Genomic DNA, 21,107 nt, shown 5'->3' with positions numbered 1-21,107 from the left:
GGGATTTCTCTGACTGCACGGTGGCTACGTTTAAAAATTGAGTTTTTTCAGAGGCAGAAACTGGACACTACCAATTTGTTAAGACCTAGGTTGTCATCCCTTCTACTGTATTCTATTAACCAAGCAACCAAATTGTTCAGATTTAAAGGAAGGGACCTAGATCCATTTTTTGATGGAAGGCAAGTCAGAGAATTTGGAATTGTGTTTTAATATCACTAAAAAAGGTACACTAATTTTTTAATTCTATTTTTCAGATATTCAGTTTATTGATACATTTGCTATCCCTAATTACTATAAATAATTTCAGGCTAGCCATACCTGGTATTTCAGTGTAATAAATAATTAGAAACAAAACTAGAAACAACACAGATATTGCATTCTCCTGTTGAACACCTGGGATATCGTATATATTTTAGTTACTATATTTCAACAAAGGTCTACAGAAACTACAGTGGGTTAGGGAAGGCCAACAAAATGAGTAAAAGAGACAGAGTATACTGTATAAGTACAAACTTTAAGAAGAAATCTTTGAAATTAGGTTTAGGTATGACATAATAGTAATAATATTAGACATTCACTGGTTGGTTTAACATACTTCTAAGTTAACATGTGAAAAACTGTTTAATCCTATTGGCCATCATGTGGAGCTGGCACTACTATAATTCCCTTTTACAGAGGCAGACAGAAAGGCACCATGGTTAAATAACTGTCTAATCTGGTAAGCAACAGAGCTGGTATGTGATCTTTTCATCCAGTTCCAGAGCCTAGCCTCTTAACCAGAGAGAACCTTATTCTCCTGGGCTGAGTTCTCCAATTCTCTCTTCTCCTTCTTCAGTGTTTTATTGGCATGACAAGTGCACTACTGAATCCTAGAAAAGGCTGTCATACAAATGGTAGAAACTTAAGAATATCTGCTAAGTATTTGGCATATTTATACAGAGAGCAAAAAGACTTTGGGGCAATTCAAAATGTGAAAAATGAGTGAAGAAAATCTGGGCAAGATTCTGGAATACCTCTGTATTAATCTATTCTCCCACTGCTTTAAAGAAGTACTAAAGACTGGGTAATTCATAAGAAAAGAAGTTTTTTTGGCTCATGATTCTGTAGGGTATAAGGAAACATAGCTGCTTCTGCTTCTGGGGAAACCTCAGGAAACTTCCAATCATGGCAGAAGGCAAATGCGAGCCGAATCACTTCACATGGCTGGAGGAGAAGGAAGGGAGAGAGCAGGGAGGTGCCATACACTTTTAAGCAAACGGATCTCACAAGAACTCACTCCCTATCATGAGAACAGAACCACCGGGGATGGCGTTAAACAATTCATAAGAAACCATCCCCATGATCTAATCACCTCCCATCAGGCCCCACCTTCAACATTGGAGATTACAATTCAACATGAGATGTGGTACGGGAACACAGATCCAAAGCATATCATTTCTCCCCTAGCCCTTCCCAAATCTTATGCCCTTCTCACATTGCAAAATATAATCATGCCTTCCCAGCAGTCCCCGAAAATCTTAACCCATTTCAGCATTAACTCAAAAGTTCAAGCTCTCATCTAAGATAAGGCTACTTCCTTCCACCTATGAGCCTGCAAAATCAAAGTAAGTTAGTTACTTCAAAGATATAATGGGGATACAGGCATTGGGTAAATACTCCTGTTCCAAAATGGAGAAATCAGCCAAAAGAAAGGGGCTACAGACCCCACGCAAGTCCAGAACCCAGTACGGCCGTCATTAAACCATAATGTTCCAAAATAATCTCCTTTGACTCCATGTCTTGCAACCAGGGTTCACTGATGCAAGGGGTGGGCTTCCAAGGCCTTGGGCAACTCTGCCTCTGTGACTTTGCAAGGTTCAGCCCCCATGGCTGCTCTCATGGGTTAGCATTGAGTGCCTATGACTTTTCCAGGCACAGGGTGCAAGCTGACAGTGGATCTACCATTCTGGGGTCTGGAGAATGGTGGCCCTCTTCTCACAGCTCCACTAAGCAGTGCTCCGGGGGGACTCTGTGTGGGGGAGCCAACTCTATATTTCCCCTCCACAGTCCCCTAGTAGAGGTTCTTCATGAGGGCTCTGCCCCTGCAGCAGGCTTCTGCCTGGAAATACAGGCTTTTCCAGACATTCTCTGAAATCTAGGTGGATGCTCCCAAGGATCAACTCCTGCAGTCTTTGTGCCTGCATGCTTAACACCACGTGGAAGCTGCCAAGGCTTACAATTTGCACCCTATAAAGCAGTGACCAAGCTGTACCTGTCTTTTTGAACCACAGCTGCAGCTGGAGTGCCTGGTATTCAGGGCGCAGTGTCCTGAGGCTGCACAGGGCAGCAGGGGCCTGGGCCTTCCCCAGGAAACTATTTCATCCTCCTAGGCCTCTGAGCCTGTGATGAGAGGGTCTGCCATGAAAGTCTGTGATATTTCTTAGAGGCCTTTTCTCCTTTGTCTTGACTATCAGCACTTGCCTTGCTTTTGACTATGCAAATTTCTGCAGCCTGCTTGAATTTCTTTCCTGAAAATGGGCTTTCCTTTCCTACCACATGGCCAGGCTGCAAATTTTCCAAACTTTTATGCTCTGCTTCCCTTTTAAATATAAATTCCTGCTTCAGATCATTTCTTTGCTCACACATATAAGCACAGGCTGTTACAAGCAGCCAGGTCAGATCTTGAATTCTTTGTTACTTAGAAATTTCTTCTGCCAGATACCCTAAATTATCACTCTCAATTCAAAATTCCACAGATCTCTAAAGAAGGTGCACAATGCAGCCAGGATCTTTGCTAAAGTTTAACAAAAGTGACCTTTGTTCCAGTTCCCAATAAGTTCCTACTTCCGTCAGAGTCCTCTTCATTGTCCAAATCACTCCATTCAACTGGAGGGAGTTGCCACACACTTTTAAGCAACTAGATCTCATGAGAAATTGCTCATTATCTCAAGAACAGCAGCACCAGGAATGGTGCTAAACCATTCATGAGAAACTGTCTCCATAATCCAATAACCTCCCCCCAGGCCCTACTACCTTCAACACTGGGAATTACAATTCAACCTGAGATTTAGGTGGGGACACAGATCCAAACCATATCAACCTCCTACATCTGAGAGGTGAGGATCTTGATGAGAGTGGGTCAGAGGGAGGGGACAAGTTCTTGCTCTCACCAACAGATCAGGTGCCACCACTGGGCAGGGCACAGCCTCAGTAGACACCAGGAATAACAGTATCAGAAAAATGGGGCCCTCATGGAACTTAATGTCTCACTGCTGCACCAAACCGTGATGGGAGACGCAGTATAAAAAAACCAAAATTCTCGCCATGATTTTTTCCTTTTCTGCTTTCTTCACTACCTTCTGCAGACTACCAGATATTCAAGCTATACGGAAAATGTAGAGCAAATGTAAACTCCCCTTTATTCATGGAAGCTGCATCTGAAGGAAATGAACAGGAATCCAGGCTGATCTCCACCTAATGAAATCTCAGCTTGTCTGACCGAAGCTAATCCTGGCAAGTCACGGAGCATCTTTTCTTATCCAATCACACACCTCAAGTGTCTCCCTGGAAGGCCACTCCATCCTCACTTCCAAGCACGAATTCTCCTTAGATTAAGCTAGCCACAGTGACCCCACGCCTCTAACAGCCGATTGCTTGGGGAAACTAGGCTTTGTCCATCCAGGCCAGCATTCCCCAGGTGACAGTTGTGGGTCCATAAGGAGGCACGTGTCCTATTTGGTTCAACCAGATAGAAGTAAAAGGCTTTCATGCTGTGGAAGATGCTTTCTCTCTTCACCAAAGTTGAACAAGGAAGCATGTACTTCTACTTGGTGCAGGCAACCATAGTGTAACAAAACAAAGCAGGAAAGAGACAAAAAATCAGTAAGCAAAACCAGACTATTTGCAGAGTATCACAGATGATGTTGGAGCCCCAACTTCCACAAAGGTCACATATACAACATGAATCACAGCAGCTGATCGCAAGAGAATGCAAATAAAGAACCCATGAACAGGGGTGCCTCTGGGTAGAAGACCTGGTGATAAACAGCAGAACTAGGTACATCTGAACAAGTGTTGCACATACAACCAGTGTGATTCTCCCCATAGTTTCTACATTTGACTTTGAGAGGCAGAATAATGAATTATTTAGAACATGGATTTTGAACGGGTTGGATATGAATTGGAATGCCAGCCTTCTAGCTCTTGTGCTACTGGGATACTTGAGCTACTCATTTAATTTCTCTGAGAATTACTTTTCTAATTTCTAAAACAGAGTTATATCACCTAACTCAAAGGCATGTAATGAAAATTGAATCAAATATTAAATAAATATATTTAGAACAAAAATTGATATATCAAATGCTTACTAAATGTGATCTGCAATTATCATATATTGTTACAATATTGATGTCAATTATAATTATAATAATCTATAATTACATTTTTTAAAATTAAAATACATATTTAAGATATTCAAATTTAATTTATCCCAGATAAAAATCAACTGTATATTCTCCAAATTACTACTGATAAGAGGAGTAGACATATAACCAACTTGGCCCTAATTTTATAATAGAGGAATTACATCATTACATCTACATTAAATATTCATTCATTTCATAAAGAATTATTAAGCACCAATTTTTGGCCCGGTGTAGTTTTGTCACAGAGGCTATAGAAATGAATTAAAACACAAAAACGAAGAATAGGGAAGTTTTGTCCTTTATGACACTTTCTAGAAGGAGACAAGAAATAGCAAGAGAAGCAATATAAGCAAGTAAATACACGGCATGTTATGAAGTAGTTAGTGCTTAGGCATGAAGTGTAATAAGGAAGGGCAGCAGGGAACACTGGAGGGACTGGTGCTGCGGGTTTAAATATGGTGGGCAGGGAAGGCTTGACCGAGGTGGGGATTTTGTGGAAAGACGTGAGGAGGGCAAGGAAGTGACACATGTGACTATCTAAAAGACCAGCATCCAAAGCCGCAGGAACAGTGGAAAGTGCCTGAGACGCGTGTGTGCCCCAAGGCCAACACGGCTGGAAGAACTGACCAAAGGGAAAATTCACACAGAGGTAAGGCAAGCAGAAAGTGTGGGCATTTTTCAGTGATTTTAATGACTTTGGGTTTACCTAGTGTAAAATAGAACCCACTGGAAGATTTTAAGCGAAGAATTTTAACTCACAAAGAAAATACACAATTGAGGCTCTCAGTTAGAGCTTCCAATTCAGATACGATTTAATTCATTTTTCTGTAACAATTTTAGAGATCTTAAAATGTCAAAACGGACACGTTAGAGATTGTAGAACCTGGAATTTAGGATGTAAATGTGTTGATGTATTAGATGAGTGTGAAAGAGAAAGAGTGAAGTCAAGGACACCTCTACAAGGATGATGTTAACTTTTGTCTGAGCAACCGAAAGAATGGGACCGATTTTAATTTAGACAGAAGAAATCGAGATGGCTCTCTGGGAGGCAATTAGGATTCTGAGACCCAATTAGACCTGGATCAAAGGACTAAGGGCCAAAGCCCTCCACCATTTAGAGGTCAGAGACAAAGCAAAGCGGCAAAGGTGGCTGAGAAGTGGTCGGTGAGTTAGAAGTAAAACCAGGGGCATGTGCAAGCCAGTGGTCAGAGGGATAGGGGAACTCTGCCAGGAATGAGGGGTGACTCTGTTCAGGGCTTTTCCTTAGTTCAGGCAAAGACAGCGTTCTGTGTCCCATGACCATGAAAATTCAGGCTCTCAGACAATCTGAATGGTGAGTGAGACAGGGTTTTATTAGGTGAAAAGGAAGAAAAGGGAGAGGCAGAGACTCTCGCTAGGCCAGAGTTCCTGCTAGAGCGCTTCCCACCAGCAGCTTGAATCCCAGGTTCCACCCAGGGAAAGAGAGGCCAGGCTCCTCCCTGCTGCAAACATCGTGAACTTCCCAAGGCTCCACCTCAGTGGCCAGGCTGGTTGGAGTTTCTCCAGGGACCCCCTCCCACCTGGCTGTCTCAACTCCACCTTTGGAGGTGACTAGCCTCCAACCACAAGATTCAAAGTACAGTGTTTGTAGGAGAATGGTCCAGATGCAGCAGCAAGGTGCCAAAAAGACATCTCTCTCACTTTCAAGAAAGGCTTCAGGGGACACAGTATTCTCAGAGCAGAAAGCCACCAAAAAACAGTTAAGACAATGTATTAAGGATACAGAGGATTGAATGAAAGTCTGATTACACGAGAGCTTCTGGGGGCACAGAGTAAGGGTTTGAGGTGATGGGAAACTATAAGTTAAGAATAATATTACAGTGTAAATTCTGAGCAGGCGAATCAGAAGCAGACGAGAGGCCAGGACACTAGAGAAAAGTGGGAAGACTTGGCTTCTTGTGTGCCTGACATAAATAGGGATAAACAGTGCAGTGAGAGTAGTCACGATGGAGTGAGTCAGGCAGTGGTTAGGAGACATGGTCAGGAGTATTCAGAGCTGGGAATGTCCCACCTGACTTCTACAAATAGAGGCCTGGAGGTCAGTGAAGGGACGGTCAATCTGCTTCTGACTAGAGGGCTCCTCCCTATGACGGATGAACTTGCAAGCATGATGGTGTGGAAGGAAACATTGAAAGAGAGCACACAAATCAATTGCAGAGATTCTTTCTGAGTAGTAGAATCATAGATTGCTTTTTCTTTGTTAGGGTTCTCCAGAGATATGAAACCAATTTGTGTGTGTGTGTGTGTGTATGTGTGTGTGTGTGTGTGTGTGTGTGTGTGTGTGTGTGGAGAGAGAGAGAGAGAGAGAGAGAATTGGCTGATGCAATTATGGAGGCTGAAAAGTTCCCCCAATCTGCCATCTGCAAGCTGGAGAACAAGGAAAGCTGTTAGTAGAATTCAATTCAAGTCCAAAGAATGGAGAAGCAGCAGTACCTGTGCCCAAGCGCAGGAAAAGAAGGATGTACAAGCTCAAGCAGGTGCACATTTGCCTTTGCTGTTCTGTTCTTTGTTGGCTGCTTATTTGTTTTTATTCTATCAGGGCTCTCAGTGGATTGGATGACGTCCACCCACACTGATGAGGGCAAGCCGTCTTTACTTAGTCTGCTGATTCAAATGCTGCCCCGTCTGGAAACATGCTCACAGAAATGCCCAGAAATGATATTTTACCAGCTATCTAGGCATCCCTAAACCCAGTCAACTTGAAACATAAAATTAACCATCACATCTTCTGTAATTCATCTTTTTGAGAAGAAATCGTGTTTATAAATCAGCATAAAATAAAAATGATGGGAGTAAATCAAATGAAAATATTATGAAAGGCATATGGATGGAAGTTGAACAAATCTTCTTAAACAGAAAAAGCAAAAAAATCCCTAAACCTAATTCCAGATTTCTTAATTTTTAGCTTCTGAAAGGCAAAATATTTTTTCAGCTTTATATGTCAACACCTAACATGAAATAGGCACCAATACACATTTGTTGAATGAATGAAGTGGGATGCTTACCTTGAAGAGAGAAAACCATTAACCAGAAACGACAATTTGAGCTCAGTAAAAACAAAAAAAGCTATTTTTGCGTAGTCCAATTTAGTTACAGAGCATATTTCTCAGGATAAAATATAAATTTACATAGGAAGGGTTTGATAATACATATCATACCCATAAGGAAGGGTGGATATGACTGGTGTACATTTCCAAGCTTTTAAGAAAGATGTCATGTAAAAGCAATTGTGTGCATTACATCAGATCCCCTGTTGACGTTTCTCAGGCAAGATATAGAATTTGAATCACCATGGTCTTCAATGCGTATCTACTAAGAGTAACCACATTATTGAGTCTGGGGACATTTTATTGTTCATGTATTACCATATATTATTGATTGTCATCATGGTTTTTAACTCATGCACCTTTTCTCTAAGAACTCAGGCTTTGAAATTCATAATCAGGTCCTCAGTGGTCAAATATGTTTAATCTAATGAATTGCTTACACTACACATTTGCATGCTGGATATACAATTTAGTTTCTAAATTAAAACATTCTGGGAAAGCTCAAACAAGAGCACTAAATTTTAAAGTTTTCTGACCTTCTGAAATCTTTTATGAGCTGTATTTCAGTGAAAAGGACAATTTAAGCCTTGGGCCTAGCACATTTGTATTCTTTGAAAATGTTCCCAAAGTCTATATCGATATATTATGTGTACATTTGAAATGAGGTTCCACACTTCATAAACCTATGTTCTGTATTAAACTTCATCTGGGGAAGTCTGTACCAGTTTTCTAGGGTGTAAAGTGAGGGAAAAAATGAATCTTGTTTGAATTGATGTTAGCTTGCTTATGAAATGGCCTCTTGGGGCATGAAGGAGAGTGGCTGGAAATTTGTGTCTGGAAAAGAGGCTGGAGTCTGTTAAAAATTACCTCCAGATAAGAGGAATGAGCTGGGTAATGAAATGATTTCAATCATATGAAACATTTGTTTTTAATGTAGAAGTCATTGGACATGAGAATTGTCTGCCTATAGTGCTTTCTGCCTGACAAGGGATTTCCTGCTCTTAAAGTATCCTTTCTAAATTTCTATTGAATAGTTTGCCAGTGCAATCCAGAAACCTTGTTAGTCTAAGGTGAGAAAATCGGTATTAACTTTGCTTGTGCTAACACTTCCACTATTGACCTAAGATTAAAAAGCCAAAAAAGGTTTCAACCTAGAAACCTACTTGAAAATAAATGACACCTGTTTCAAGAGAAGGGGTATCTCACTAAAGGCTAGTAACAAAAGTCCTGCTAAATTTTGACTATGTGATTTGATTTTCATTGTGGACATCATAGTTTTCTTTTTTGTTTCAAATTAAAAACATGCAATATTGTAATTCTCCACAAAATATAGATAATACTTGTAGCTCATTGTAAATGCACTGTTCTTTTCATGATGTACACTAAGAAAATCATTAATCTCTGAAAGAAATATATATATATTTCTTGAGGTGGAGTCTCGCTGTCACCCAGGCTGGAGTGTAGTGGTGCAATCTTGGCTCACTGCAACCTCTGCCTCCCAGGTTCAAGTGATTCTTCCTGCCTCAGTCTCCGGAGTAGCTGGGATTGCAGGCACCTGCCACCGCACCCGGCTAATTTTTGTATTTTTAGTAAAAATGGGATTTCACCATGTTGGTCAGGCTGGTCTCGCACTCCTGACCTCAAGTGATCCACCTGCCTCGGCCTCCCAAAGTGCTGGGATTACAGGCGTGAGCCACCGCCCCCAGCGTGAAAGGAACACATTGATTTTAACTTTCGTCACTCTACCTCTTGTTTTTCTTGCCTGATGCTCCTCTGTAGCATGGCTTCTGTTTTGTTCAGAATATAAGTAAATTAAGAAGGAAAAAAGCTTTTGACTCTGTCATCACAGGAATATTTGAAAAATTTATAAGTTTAATTGGCAGCTTTATTTGCAATCAATTTACATTTTTATTTCCCCTGAATAATAAATTCAGAAGTTGGATGATAAGTGTTTCTCCTCGAGTGCTATTTGCATACAATATTTCCTAATGTTCATGGTAATTTTACATTGAAAAAATATCACTAGCAAAGAAAAAATAAGCAATTTTTAGAATTGGAAAATGTCCAGTACTAGGATTTGTAAATCTTCCTGTTTATTAATTCTGCACCTTTTTAGAAGAATCCAAATGGCATGATCTGGCCTTGTGATCAACTGCTTTCACCTCTAGGCTGGCCCAGAAAATATATATATTTCTTTTTTTGTGAGTCAGCGTGCTATAATCACAAACCCAATTTCAAGTCCACTCTATAGGCTCTCACTAGAATTGACAACTGTCAGTCAAAATCTCACCGCTAATATGACCTTTTCACACCAACATAAACACTTGTGCTACAATTTTGGATTTAGGTAGAGGGAGAGGAAGAGAGGGGAAACAGAGAGAGAAAAGCAGAGGAGAAAGAGGGAGAGGAGGAGGAAGAACGCAAGGCAAACAGGATGAAGAAGGAGAAAGAGAAGGAGAAAGGAAGAGGCAGAAGACAAGAAAGAAGAGAAAAAGAAATGAAATGAAAAGAAGGGAGAAGGAAGAAAATGATGTCCGAGTTGAGAAGGAAATAAAACGAACCAGCCTTTTGATCTATATTTTTTAAAGATCCAGTAGTAAGAGAAATCATAGAAAGTGTAAACAAAATCACACATATAGCAGTTGTTTCTTAAGTACTAAATTCTCCAAATTCAGCCTTAAATTTTTTTGTTTGTCCGCCATGTGGGTTTCTGGGGCAGGGTAGACTTTCAGGCTGTTCCTTGCAAACATGTTTGGCCCTCTGAGTACACAAAGCAAAATACCAACTAAGATGTTGCTGTGAGCATGCAGTTGATAATGCTCCTTGTTGCTTATTTAAGTACAAGACCTTTAATGTTTAAAACATTTTCTTTTTAAAGAAACATGTGTTTTTAAGAGTATTTGACATTTTCATGACGTTTCTTCTACTTTAACTTCCAGCATTCAGTAAAATGGCGTTGGTGCTGAGCTTCTGCAGATATCTAAGTCTCTGGTTATTGTATCTTCTGTTTCGGAGCCTGAGGACACTCTTTCCTGCAACTCCGTTTTCTTCTCTTAGTTCTGGCCTCTCTCCATGCCTGGAGTGTGTGCCAGTGTCAGAGATGGAGACTTGGAAGACGTGTTGACCAAAAGAAACTAGCGTGGCGGTTTCTGGCTAAACCTCCTGTAAAGCTTCTATTCATTATTCCTGATTTTTCTCCTTTGTTTGCTAGCACAGTGCTATCATCTGCCAATTTTGTGTTTATATATCTTTTCAAATGGATTCACTGATTTGAATTTGAGTCCGGTTGATTCCCTCTCATGTAACAAAAAATAAAATCCTCTCAATTATCATAAATCTTTTTTTTTTTTTTTTTGCTTCTCAAGAGTCTAATTTGGTTTAAAGCACTGATGGATGGCTGGTGAAATGATTTGCATGTACTCTTTTTGCATTATGTTTTAAACTTAGAAGTAAGTTTTTGCCAGTTATAAATGTTTGGACAGCATGGCATCATAAATCCCTTTAATTTAAAGCCCTAGTGTTTAGCCTGAGTGCGCTTTGAGTATCAGACACACCAAATTGTTTTTTGCAAGTATTTTTTGAGAGCGGCCTTTTCTATCTGTCATCTCAGTGTGTGATTACTGTGTTAGGTGGCTCACTGTAAAGTGTATAAAAGGAAATCAGCAACATTCAGTAATAAACAACAGAAGGAATTAGAGAAGAAATGGTGGTCACACATTTTGAGAAGGAAATATTGTCTGATTGTATCTGAGCTTGAAAATATATAAGCATTTCATCAAACTCAAACCCCATGAGATGTGATAAAATGACAATCAATTTTTATAGAGGACCAGCTTTTCCACAAGTCTTTTTTGCAAAATAATTATTTTCAAAAATATTTTCATGGATTAAATAGCTCAGTTGTTGGCTTCCAAAGACATACATTTAGTAAAAAGTAGCAACGGAATTCATGTAAACAAAATTGGAAATAAAGTAAAGGTTCAACAGAAACAGTGTCTAAGGAAGTGGTGGTATAACCAAAAAATGGAAAAAGCCATAAAAACTCCTGTTTTCAAAAAAGTATAATGACAATTGAAGTGATGACATTTTAAATGAGTATATATATATATATATACACACACACACACACACACATAAACATAAACATACATACACACACACATACATAAAAATAGAAGAAGAATAGGCACCAAATGTGAACAATGACTGCATCTGCCTAGAGGCATAACTAGTGATATTTCTGCGTTTTGAATTGCTCTATTCTTTTGTATTTCTCCAACATTTTTATAACCAAAAAATATGCATTATTCAAAATGTGGAAAATAACAACAGAATAAGTTTAATGTATTTTTAGTTTTTATACAAATCCTAAAACTAAAACAATATCAGGCAAAACAAACTCAAATCTCTCCACCACTGGATGAGGGATTGGAGACTTGACTGATTTGACTGAATAACTATGGGCTCGTCAATACATAAACCTCAGTTTCCAGCCTGGTTCTTCCAATCCTGAGTGGTATGGAGTGCCTAGCATTACAGTTACTTAGGAAATTAGGTTCTTGATTGTTGTGAATATTAATGAGACTTCATATAAACAGCCTGAATGGTAGTTTTTGTTTCTCAAATTCTATTGGTTTTATTTTTAAGGGGAGTGTTAATCAAGTTACTAGTGTATCTTCACATTTCATTTTGGAAATTAATCATGTTACCACCATCACCTCCAAATGGGGACTCCAGTCACTTTTGCTTCTGTAGGCCTCTATCTAAAGTCAATTGAATAAGTAACTGAAGACTAAATTTGTTTAGAAAAGTTTTCTGTTCAATTATTGCTTTCCTTACTGGTAAGATATTTTGCAGTCTATTTAGCTATCTGAAGCTTGCGCAGTGCAAAGCATTCTTTATACATGCCTTAGGGTTCTGCAGGTACTCCTTGTTGAGGAACACTTGCCACCATTTGAACTCATCAGTTTTTTATAAAAAGTCATAATCAGGTATGTATAGAAATAATGAGGTGCCATTCTTAATTACTACTGAAAGATTCTGAGCAAACATATACTCTCATGAATCAATACATTCATCGATTCCACAGATACATATTCAGTACATACTCTGTGGTAGGCACTATACTAGATCTTTATATCTTGATTAGACCAAACTAGAAATGTGTGGTTATTTCATCAATATTTCATCAATAGCTGCTAAGCTCTCCCCATCTCCAGTCTTAGGACTTCATACTGACATTCTTCAGCAGTTGACAGTTAAGAATATATAGCAACATACACATTTGACTCTCACAACAAGCCCTAAGGACATAGAGGGTTACCAGCTAACGTAAGGCATGTGGTATGCTGTACACATAGCAGAGATTTCAGAAGTTTTTTCACTGAGCTATCGACCAAGGCTCAAATAAATTAAGCAACTATTTTACACAGTATGTTTGCTTAACTTTGATGAACAATCTATAGTCTGATGTGAATGGCATCAGTAGCCACAGCCAAGGTCAAATAGACCCAGCTTTGATGCTATTCTTTTTTGATATTTGCCAGATATAGCAGTCCTATATTTACTCATAGACACTTTTCTGTTTTCTCATTTTCTCACACACCGGAAGGGTTTGATGGGTCACGTGAGTAAAGTCACTCTTCGCAGACGTTGTAACCAATGGTCAGTATCTTGGACTCTTATGTGTCACTGCACAGAGGAAATCCCCTGTGCAAACTCAGATTCCTGTAATGGACAGCATTTGGGTTGGCGGGAGTCAAACCTGACTTCATACTTAATGGCCAGTTAATGAAGAGTTGAGTGAAGTAGAACCAAGAGGTGCAACTGTTAGAAAAAGAAAGAGAAATGCAGGAAGGAAGGCAAAAGGAAGGAGAACAAAAGAAGAAAAGTGGGGAGGGAAGGAAAGAGGAAAGCAGGGAAGAGGGAAGGAGGAAGAAAGGAAGATAGATGATAGCATTTTTTGGTTTGAAAGAAGGCATTGAGCCTTAAACTGTTGGATTGTAATAATGCAGGTGATTTAGCTTGTTTTTATTCCTGAGTTTATATTGCGAATATATAGAATATGTGAAACCACATTCCCAGGCATGGATTGGGTCACAGAACCTAATTTATTCAATCATCCCTCTAGCACATTTCCACTCTGTTCATCCCCTCTGAACACAGCTTGAACACTGACAAGAAATCAATGTAAAAGTCATGATGAGATTAAGGCAATTTTATTTTCTTAATGAAAAACTATCTCTTTTCCAAGTGGTTATGTTCCTGGAATGCAGCTACCTACAATTATAGTACAACAGGATTTAAATTAGGTTCATAAATAGAAATATATCTTCCATAAAACTTACAAGAATTAAATTATTTGTTGTAATGAACTATATACCATATAGCATATTACTTAAAATAAATACATAACTAGTAGTAGCCCCTACGTAGTTGGGCTATCTAGGTCTTCTAAATCACTAGCACCACTTTTATATTAACTTGGAGGTAATAATGAAAATAACATAAAAACCATTCTTTACCTTTTTACATTATTTCAGAACTTATAAATAGATTCATGTAGAATTTTAAGTTAATTTAAAATAATTATTATTTAATATTTAAAGTAATAATTATTTAATATTTTATATAGTACTCAAAAAGTTATGTCATATATGGCATTAACCCTTATTTTGAGACCGATTTAAGAAATTTAGGAGAAAGATCCCCAGGACCATAAAGCTGTGACAGAGCCAAGACTTGCATGAGGCTGGTCAGCCCTTCCAGCCTGCACTATTCAATGCATTCTTTTTTTTTTTTTTTTTTTTTTTTTTTGAGATGGAGTCTCACTCTGTTGCCCAGGCTGGAGTACAGTGGCACAATCTTGGCTCACTGCCACCTCCACCTCCTGGGTTCAAGTGATTCTCTGGCCTCAGCCTCCAGAGTAAGCTGTGATTACAGGAGTCTGCCACCACACCCAGATAATTTTTGTATTTTTAGTAGAGATGGGGTTTCACCATGTTGGCCAGGTTGGTCTTGAACTCCTGACCTCAAGTGATCTGCCCACCTCGGCTTCCCAAAGTGTTGGGATTACTGGCATGAGCCCAGCCTCAATACATTCTTAAACTAATGCTGACCATGTTGGCAGCTCGAACAAAAGAAAGACATCCCTCCCTGAATGACTGTGGGTAGTTATTAAGCTTAGTACGGTCATGCACTGCATAAGAACACTTCAGTCAACAACGGCCTGTGTATATGACTGTGGTTCCATGCGATTATAATGGAGCTGAAAATGTTTGTGGCCTATGACACTGTAATTTCCTGAAGGTCTTAGCACAACACATTAGTCACGCATTTGTAGTGATGCTGGTGTGAACAAACCTGCTGCATTGCCATTCACTAAAAGTGTAGCAGCTATAATGACACGTAATACATAAAAATTGATCATGATAAACAGCTGTGTTACTGCTGTGTGTATTTGCTATACTATACCTTTATAATTATTTTAGAGTATTTTCCTTTTACTTTTAGAAAAAAGTTAAGTGTAAACAGTTAACTGTAAAATGTCAAGTCCTTCAGGAGGTATGCAAAGAAGCATTCCTATCACAGGAGATGGCAGCTCCATGTGTGTTGTGGCCCCTGAAGACCCTTCAGTGGGACAAGATGTGGACGTGGAAGACAGTGACACTGATGATCCTGGCCTTGTGCAGGCCTAGGCTAATGTGTGTGTTTGTGTCTTAAGTTTTAATAAAACAGTGTAAAAAGTAAAAAAGGAAAAGTTAAAAAAGGCTGAAAAAATAAGAACAGAAAGAGAAAATGTTTTTCTTTCTATTAAAAATGTTTTTCTTTCTATTCTTGTACAACTGTACAATGTGTTTGCATTTTTAGCTAGATGTTCTTACAAAACAGTCAAAAAGTTAATAAAGTAAAAATGTTACAGTAAGCTGAGGTTAAATGTGCACTGTTTATAACATCTACAGTAGTGGACAGTAATGTCCTAAGCCTTCACATACCCTCACCACTCACTCACTGACACCCAGAGAAACTTCCAGTCCTGCAAGTTCCATTCATGGTAAGTGTCCCATTTATAATCTTTTGTACCGTATTTGGTTGTATCTGTTCTATGTTTAGATAAACAAATACTTAGCAATGTGTTACAATTGCCTACAGTATTCAGAACAGTCACATACTCTGCAAGTTTGTAGCCTCACAGCAGTAAGCTATACTATATAACCCAGGTGTGCTATACTATATAGCCCAGGTGTACAGTAGGCTGTACCATCTTGGTTTGTGAAAGTACCATCTGTGTTCACACAATGATAAAATCGCCTAATGACACATTTCTCAGAAGATATCCCAGTCGTTAAGCAATGCATGACTCTGCTTTGCTTGCTTAACCAGCAGGGAAGACATGCCATTCTTTAATTTGGTGCTCTGCACACGACTTGGGGTGATGACCGATTGGTTAATAAATATACAGAGAGGTTAAGTGTGGCTATTCATTTTAAGGTTGCCTTCATGACTTATCTGCTAGAATCCTCTAGCAGGTGTAATTTAGTGAGAAAGACTTCCAGAAAAGCCATAGAGGGTTATCAATCAGCCTTGGTTTAACATATTAATAAGGAATTAATCCTTACAAGCCCTATGATTAAACCCTATTAGATGGAGAGAGGAATAGTGAAGGGGAGTCAGAACTCATTACTGTGACTAATATCTAATATAACTATTGGCCATCTACATGTCTGAAAAGTAATTGGAGAGGTTCTTCGATTTAGAAAGTTATTTAACATGTGATTCATTTAAATACAATGCTCATTTGTAGAGTTTAAAATGTGTTTTGACTTTTACAAAACTATTCAGTAACATCTATTTGGCAAACATAACGTATGTATGTAAACATGGGTAAGAATAGACTAATTGTATAGAAAATATAATCTGACATTCTCAAGAGATAATAATATAAATATGGATGTGCTGTTCTTATTTCTGTGTTCAATATTAGAAATTCTTATGCCTAGTGATTATTTCACTCTAGTTCTGGAAGAAATTTGTTAGTATTTCAAGCCCTCTGTTAGGTATGAGCATGAACTAGGCAGATTGCCTATTTCTAAATGAATCGTGAATGAGTTCTGCACATTTTTCTTGATGTGAGGACCATTAACTACCAAATATCCCTAGTTTTGCTAGGAACAAAGAATACAACAAAGGTATGCTGATAACAAAAAATATCATCTGAAATTACCATATTTAATTTTAATCAGAAGAGGTTTTGCAATCAGGTAAATCACAATTTGCTTTGGTGAAATTGAGTGTATATCACAGAGGAGGATGGCACATAACTGGGGCTTTTCTGGAATGGACAGAGATGCAGAAACTTTGCTCCTGTTTCTGATCCCGTTGAGATCCACATTTTTAAAAATCAAACGTAAATAGACATTTTCTCAAACAAGATAGAGTGCATACAATTTTTCCTTATGCAGTGATGATATGGTATCTTTTTACTTTCCCTTTTCAAACTTAGTGGATGGTGGGAGAAAATTGTTCATTTGCTCATGTTATCTGCTAAGGAAAGACTATTTTCATTAAGAAAGCAAAATTTAAATATGACAGAGACTTTCCTTTTAGTTCTGCCAATGGTCCTTCTGAGAACAACTTGAAAAGCCCAATAAATTATAAAAATGTGTCTCTCTGAAAGCACCAGAGTGCCTCTGAGACAGCCAGATTTTGAGGAATGAAGATCCAGAGAGAGGGAGCGATCTCTGAGCATGGGCTCCACATTCTGTGTGCTGCTTTTTTCTTCACATTCTGTGTGCTGCTTTTTTCTTCACATTCTGTGTGCTGCTTTTCTCTTGGGTCATTTGCTGAGGCAGGAGTAGGGGCCAGAGACAGGGAAGAGGGTGAGAGACTGAGAAACCATGAAGAGGAGGGCTACTAGGAGGTGGAGGACAGCCTTGGGTTATCTTATGGAAGTGATTTGAAATCAGTAAATAAAAACTGATGTTGGAGATGGCCACGGCGGCCAGAGAGATGCCAAGAACCCAGAGAGAGGGAGCACAGAGAGGGAAGGTTGACATTCGTTGTTCATGCATTGAGTCATTTCTGAATTCTTCACATGCGTAGGGTCAGAAAATGAAAAGCCGATAAGAAAGCAGCAGTTTTTGCAATCTCAAGGTATTTAGGAAACTAAAATTGGAATTTAGGAATGACCAAGGAAGAAAAGCCGCAGGAAACACCCAGACTCTTAGTGGGGCCCTCTGGTGGCGTCCTTTATAAAGATCTCAGATCTTTATAACCATCTCAGAACAGCATGGTTATCTGTGATGGGACCGATGTGAGATGTTTTATGTATTCCATGTCAGCTCTCCAAGGACGATAGGGTGACTCTCCTCTGGTGGAAAACATCCAAACACTCTATGCTTTTCTCATGCAAAATTCCTACATTCAATAAAAAAGTTAGCACATTTCAATGACAAGGACAAGATAAAAAACAGACATGAGAAGCAGATTTTAATGTGATTCAGATACTGGCATTATCACACATGAATCTAAAAATAACTGCAACTAGTGTGTTCAGTAAAATAAGATTGAGAATTTTGCATGAGAACTTAAATCTATAAAAAATAATCAAATAGAAGTTCTACAACTGAAAAGTATAATTACTGAAACTAAGAATACCAGAAATGGATTTAATACCAGACTGGACACAACAGAAGGAAAATAGTGAGGTGGAAATAGGTTAGTAAAAATATGTCCAGACTGAAGAATGGAGAGCAAAAAGGATGGAAAGCAAAGATGATTATAAAGAATACATGGGACATGGTGAAAAAGTTTAAGATACATGTAATTGGAGTCTCAGAAGGCAAGGTGAGAGAGCATGTGGTAGAAAGCAATGCCTGAAGAGGTAACACCTGAGAATTTTCAGAATTTATGAAAGAAAAAATTAGTCACAGATTCAAGCAATTCGTTGAATCGCAAAGATAATTACTAAGAACACTACTACTTAAAACATGAATGAACTACTGAAAAGCAAAGGCAAGAAAGTTTTAACAAACAGCCATAGAAAAAAAGTAATATTATAATTAAAAGAACAGTAATAACACTGACAGTTGATTTCTCAATAGAAATGAAATAGATGTTATTTTAAAGAGATGAAAAAGAACAGCTGTCTAGAGTTCTACTCCTGGCAAAATAGTCTTCAAAATGAGAGTCAAATATACACATTTCCAGAGAAGGAAAAAATAGAGAAACTTTGTCACTAATAGGTCTACATTTAAAAAAATGCTAAAGGGAGTTCTTCAGACAAAGTGAAATTTCCCCGAATACAGTTTGGATATGTATCCCCTCCAAACTGGTGTTGAAATTCGATCCCAGTGTTGAAGGTGGAGTCTAGTGGGAGCTGTTTTGGTCATAAAGGGTGAATCCCTCACGGATGGCTTTGGACCCTCCCCACAGTAATGAGTGAGGTCTTGCTCTGTTAGTTTGTGTGCAAGTTGGTTGTTGGAAAGAGCCTGGCTGCTCTCTCTTGCTCACTGTCTCACCACATAACATGCCAATTCCCCTTCCTCTTTCACAGTGATTGGAAGCTGCCTGAAGCCCCCACCAGCAGCAGATGCCAGCGCTGTGCTTCTTGTATATCCTGCAGAAATGTGTACAAAAATACTCAGCTTCAGGTATTCTTTTACAGCTGCCCAAAATGGACTAACATACACCCCAACAGCACCCAAATAAAGAAAAAGGAAAGAAGGATTGAATCAAAAGCATCAAAAACTGTAAGTATGTGAGCAAACAAGATGGTGGAATCGAAGCCTACATGGTGTGTCCCCGACTGGATTTCCAAATTTAACCACCCTCTGCACTCAGAACAGCACTGTCACAAAGCCAAAAGCCAGGTGAGCCACCACAGCACCTGCTTTTAACTTGACATTGCTGAAAGAGGTATGGAGGAGAGTAGGGGAGACAGTCTTGACTCGCTGGTTCCCCCTCTCCCCATCTCCTGGAAGCAGCTGTGTAGCATGGAGAATCTGTGTACACTGGGGAGGGAGAGCACAGTAACTAGGGTGGGAGGGACTTTTTATTGAACTCAGAGATGTCCTGTCGCAGTGGAGAATAAAGCCACGCTGGGCTCAGCACCCACATATGCAGAGAGCATTTGGACCAGCCTGAGCGAGGCGGGAATCATCCATTCCAGGAGTAGGAACTTGAGTTTCTCGACAAGCCCCCCCACCGTGGGCCAAAGTTCTCTGAGGTCCTAGGTTAGCTAGACTGGGCTTACAAACAGTGGACTGGGGTGAGGGGAATGTGCCTTAAAAAGACAGCAACTGGTGTGGCTCAGGGAGTGTTTGTGCCATCCCTTCCCAAACTCCAGGCAGTGCAGTTCATAGCCACAAAAGTGATTCCTCCTATCTGCTTAAGAAAAGGAGAGCAAAGAATAAAGAGGACTTCATTTCGCATCTTGGATACCAGCTCAACCACTGTAAGTCAGTGCAGTGGGCGGAGTCATGAGGCCCCTATTGCAGGCCCTACCTCCTGGATGAAATTTCTAGTCACACTTTGGACCAAAAGGGAACCCATTACCTTGAAGGGAAGGACCAGTCCTGGCGAGATCCTCCACCTGCTAACGAAAGAGCCCTTGGGTCCTGAAGAACCAGCAGTGATACCCAGGGAGTATAGCATGGGCCTTGTCTTCCTCACATTTTTTAAGTGAATGCAGCTCATTGTGCATCGAGTAACTGGAACTGCTCACTAGGGCGCCACCTTCCTCCAGAGAAGATTGCTCTTTCCTCTGCTAGATAAACCCCAGGAAGGGAACAGCAGTACAAGTGAAGAAACATACATTGACCCAAGAGGCTTTTTGGACAAAAAATCAACAGGACTAGATGATAGGTGGGGCATCTAGAAGCAAGATCATGTGAAGGATGAAAGTCAATCACCAGAATTCCAGCTCGAACAGCTCAGGAATTTGTGGTGCTATTTGCCAAGCAAGAAGTCACTGTGGAAATAACTTTTTGAGAGGTAATATAAACAAGGGTTCCTATTTGTGCCTGTAAATTTAAAGTGTCTCTGTGCTATCCAAGCAGAAGCAAAGGTATACATGAGTTTCTCTATGCGGGAAGCCTGTGTCAGCAAGCAGCGAGTTGTGTTTGGCTTTCTGAAGTCTCTTAGCCCTTTGAATTCTGCTTCTGAGAAAGGGTAGATGGTGCAACAATGAAAAGTGACTGCCCTTTAGTGAGACTGTTTTTCTTTAATTCATGCAATCTGGCTCTGTGCCCTCATTTTAATGATTATGGAGAAACCTGTTAACTGTCGCCATCTGTTCACTCACGGGAGGGCATCGTAACTGTTGTGTGCTTTGAATCAGGGGTCTTACTGTCCACGTCTGTTTTCTAAGCTTGCAGTTCTTAAATTTGCCTAACCCAAGGTTGAAAGCAGTATCTCTGAGCAGCAAGCTTGGCGTAGCTTTCCATGGATACAGCATGCTAGAACCATCTTCATGGACAAGCTCTGGCTCCAGTCGTGCATTACAGCCCCACATAGACTCTAAATAACCTTAAGGTTTTCTCTTTGACATTTTTCTCTTCAAAAATAACAATTAAAACACTCCCCAGATTTCAGCAAGTTTAACGCATGTAATGTGTAA

This window comes from Hylobates moloch, unplaced genomic scaffold, assembly GCF_009828535.3.
Source record: "Hylobates moloch isolate HMO894 unplaced genomic scaffold, HMol_V3 SCAFFOLD_3, whole genome shotgun sequence".
Lineage (NCBI taxonomy): Eukaryota > Metazoa > Chordata > Mammalia > Primates > Hylobatidae > Hylobates > Hylobates moloch.
Note: the sequence above shows the minus strand (reverse complement) of the source record.